The following is a 4,646-nucleotide window of genomic DNA, read 5'->3' as shown; positions in this document are numbered from 1 at the left end:
GTCTGCTTCAGTGGTACTCTGATCATACCCTTGTCTTAACACTTATCAAATTGTCTTTTACATCCTTGTTTGTCTCTCCCACTGCACTGAGGGTGATGGGAGGCAAGGATTTCATTTATCTACTAGTATAGTGCAATAAATAGTACTATGCATTATGTATTAAAGACACTTAATACATGCATGCTGAATTAATTGAGTCCCTTTACAAATTTATGTTTATTTTGACATTTCCAAGAATTGTTTTTGAAGTAAAGTAATTCAAGGAAGTCTACTTTTATTCTTAAGGGCTTATGGATATAATAGTAGTAAGGTGAGCAGGTGTTTAATTATAAGGGAGCCCCTAGGTCATTTGCTGATATATTTAATAAAGACTATTTTTACCCAAACCATCTGTGAGTACTAGTTTTCATTATTCAAGGACTATGGTTTTGTTCTTGATTAAATTTGGGAATTAATAGTATAATAGACCATATCATTCTATAAATCTTAGTCTATTATAATCCCCGCTTCTATGCTTATCACCAAAGCCTCTGTTTTCAAAGCCTGTTTTGTTCTGCATCTGTGTGCTGTCTCAGCCACTGCTATTCTCTGTTTTTGGGGGCCAGTACAACCTTTCCAAGTGTATCAAGGGTATCAAGTATAATATCCATGTTATAAACAGGGTTATTATAAGACATAAAAGGAATATGTGCAAATGCCTTTTCAGCATCTCTAACATATACTATTTGCAAAATAACATGAGCTATTGTTATTATTAGATACTATTCTAAGGAAATGGATAGTAATAACTCAGCAGTTTATGAGTGTCTATGCAATGCCATAGTTTAATTCAATACTGATTATATTTATACATACTTGAGTGTCATAAAAAAAGTTCATGGCTCATTTGAAATTATGAATTTTTCATAGCTGTTACCAGAGCCTACTAAATTAAGAAATCACCTTTGACTCCAAGTGAGGCAATTTTAAACAGTGCCATTTTTCCATTTCAGGCAGTATATCTGCAGCGTAATGTTACCTGATCTCAACCAGGAGAAGTGGGGACCAAAAGGAGGCCCAAACTTTCCCTGTATGATGATCACTTACCTACCTAATACTGAATTATACCCTACAACTTTAAAATAAGTAAAAATTTTAAAAATTCTTAGAACACAACTTTCAATGTTTGTAAGTGTAACTCATGAAATACTGCTTACAGTGAGGGCCTAACTCATTGTCTCTCAATTTACTCTTCTTTTAAAAATGTTCTCTGCAAGGAATATTGCGGAATTTTTAAAATTTCAATTTTTTTTGCGTATATTTGCTTTCCTAACCAATTGTTAGTTAATGAAATCAAAATTCCCAAGGAGATAAAAGATTCAGTTTTTAAAATTAGTCATGTAGAGTAACATGATATTGGTTTTTCTTGGTATCCATTGAAATTCAAGTTTGGATGCATACTTATGATTATGACTTGTTCCCTATCATATGGATTCACATGTAATAAACTGTAAAATCTTCCAGGAGCATCCTGCACTATTGTTAACACATGGATACCATAGTTAAGACTATTAACATTTATTTTATTTTATTATTATTTTTTTTAGTTGGAGTCTCACTCCGTCGCCCAGACTGGAGTGCAGTGGCCGCTCCCGGCCTCCGCAGCCTCGACCTGCTGGGCTCTGGCGATCCTTCCACCTCAGCCTTCCAAGTAGCTGGAACCACAGCTTAATTTAAATTGAGCTACCACGCCCGGCTATTTTTTTTTTATTATTATTGTAGAGATGAGGTCTCGCCAAGTTGCCCAGGCAGGTCTCGAACCCATGGACTCAGGAAATTCACTCACCTCGACCTCCAAAAGCGCAGGATTACAGGCTGAGCCACCGAGCCCGGCTGAACACTTATTTTAGAAACATCAGCCTTCTCAGTCTCAAAAACCTGCCTTTCATCCTTCTCACTCATGAACAGTAAACTGTCAAATATATGCAGAAAACAATGCTGGTAAAAATTATGATGTGACTTTTAAGAACCAATATAATCTTTTTTTGTGGTTATTATTACAAAAGTCTTGTGAATTCACATATGTCTGCTTATTAGTAATAAAACTTAGCAATTATTTTTAAATAATCTGTTCTTTGAAATTTTAGGGCATATTTAGGGCAATGTGATTAAAAGTGACCAACTACTTAACAACATATCATGCTTTCCTTGTGGGAAGATTTCCTGGGAGAAAGAGCTTATAAAAAAACAAGCAAACAAAAAATATGTTAATAAGAAATTGTCATAGTTAGAATGTTTGTGTGAAAAAAAATCTTTAATTGGTCAGGCGTGGTAGCTCTTGTTTCTAATCTTAGTACTTTTGGAGGCCCAGGTAGAAGAACCGCTTGAGCCCAGGAGTTGAAGACCTCATTGCTACAAAAATTAAAAAATTAGCCAGATGTGGTAGTGTGTGCTAGCTGTTCTTGCTACTTGGGGGGCTGAGGCAGAAAGATTGCCTAAGCTCAGAAATTGAGGCCACAGTTATTCAAGATTGTGTCATTACACTCCAGTCTGAGTGACAGAGTGAGATCCTCAACTCAAAAAAAAAAAAAAAAACTTATAATGGCTATATGGTCAACAGGTGAGTTTTCAAATTCGGTTCATCCCTATCTGGAATGCCCGTGCTTCCTGGCAACAACCTGCCAGGGTCATTGTGATTGCTGCACTCAGGAACCTTAGTTAACAGTTTTCCTACCCCTGGTAAATGTGTGCCTGCAGTGTAATCACAAACATGTAGTCATGTTTACCTGTAGCTTCATCAAGTATGAGAATATGTAGCATCAATATCTTATTTTTATGCACATATGCAGGCCAAACATCACATCATATGTAGATGATAAAAAGTCGATGTGGTAGTTTCCTGAAACGCCATTCTACATGAGGCTAGGCAAGTACTTCTGTGAGGAGAAAACACTTCTCTTATTATGGTAAGGATACTTGAGAGACTCTTAAAGACAGATATAGTGGAAAATGATGTCAGAGGCATGAGAAGATGTTTCACCAAGAGTAACATTTAAAAATCAGTGATTATGAAATATCATAGGCTTTGCAGTAGGGTGGGAATTCCTTATATTATTAATAAAGACCTGCACTGGATGAAAATTTAAATTGAGCATTCAAAATTATAACTCTCCTCCGATGCAGTTCTAGCATAGACTTATATTCTAAAGTTCCTCAGTAGAACTTGCACTTATTTTTATTGATAAATCTTTTATTCTTCTTTCATGAATTATTCAAGTTACTGTGTCAGGCTAGCTTATTCCCAGTGAGAGAAAAGTTGATCCTTAAATCATATGCCATCAATTCTTTCAATACAAACACAAACTTTTTTTTACAATTGTGTATTAACAAAATTTGTTTTTATTTTATAACTTAGCATTCTTTATTATTGAAATAATCATCATAGTTTGAAACACATTTGATTTGTTGAATCAACCTTAAATAAATTTATTTCTTATGCTATTGGTCAACACCATAGTCACAAAAGAACACCAATCTGGTAGATATATTCAACCTATCACATTGAAATGCTAGAGTCAGTACTGCTCTGAGAAAAAGAGAGAGAATTGAAACCACTAATGACTGTATAATTGCATGATAATGCAGAGACAGAAAGATACTCACAGATGATAAGGCCTGAAAAATAGCCAGAAATAAGGCACTGATGTCTAGCAGACTGACTGCATGTGCATTAAAGTAAGAGATAAAAGTTGTCAGATAGGATACTTTTTAAAAAACTAAATTAGCTTTAGAGAGATTAAAGGCGACCTTATTAAGCAATTGACTTCAACTACAAAAAAAATCTAGCATTGAGTTAAATAAATGTGAATATTTTGCCATAGATCATGAGAAATAAAACCCAAAAAGATTTTGCTAAAAGGGGAAAAAAAGACTTTGCTAAATGAGAGGAAGACCTTGTATCAAAATGTTTTAATCTATATATTTGATTATTACATTTATTAGTTTTAAACTATCAAAAATGGAAGCAAACTTTTAACCACTCCCCAGTTATCAAGAGAGGAAACTAAGTAGTCTAAGTGACAATCTCCAAAACCTATTTGGAAATTACAAAGAATTCTTAGATTAGAAAAACGTTTTCAAAATCCATCCATGTTAAATGTTCTGTGCTGTGATTTCCTTTTGTAAACGCTGTGTTTTTCTCAAATATTTATTATCTATGCATTTTTAGTATACACACACACACACACTCACACATATATACATGTGGGACTTCAATATATATACAGTAAGTACATTTCTATCATAATTAAAGCCATTAAAGCCTTTTCTATCATAATATTTAAAAGTAAATAAAAATTAGTATGGTTGGAGTATCAGCAATATGGCTAAATTTCCAGTAAGGTAAAATGAAAATATGCCTAGAAAATGTCTACAGTTCTATGTATTCACAATGCAAATATACCTTAATATTAGAATTTTTCTATGGCAACTACTTACCTATATGGAAAAAGTTAATGTGCCAGAACCTATTTTTCTGTTAACTTTTAAAAAATATACATAACTACCACATATGTCTAGCAGAATAAACATATTGTCTGGTTTTATTTTCAGGTAATACAAAAAGGGATTATGAAAAGGAAAAACATTCCTCCAAAATTCTATCATTC

The sequence above is a fragment of the Carlito syrichta genome, unplaced genomic scaffold, assembly GCF_000164805.1.
Source record: "Carlito syrichta isolate Samal-C Ts95f unplaced genomic scaffold, Tarsius_syrichta-2.0.1 Scaffold309893, whole genome shotgun sequence".
Lineage (NCBI taxonomy): Eukaryota > Metazoa > Chordata > Mammalia > Primates > Tarsiidae > Carlito > Carlito syrichta.
Note: the sequence above shows the minus strand (reverse complement) of the source record.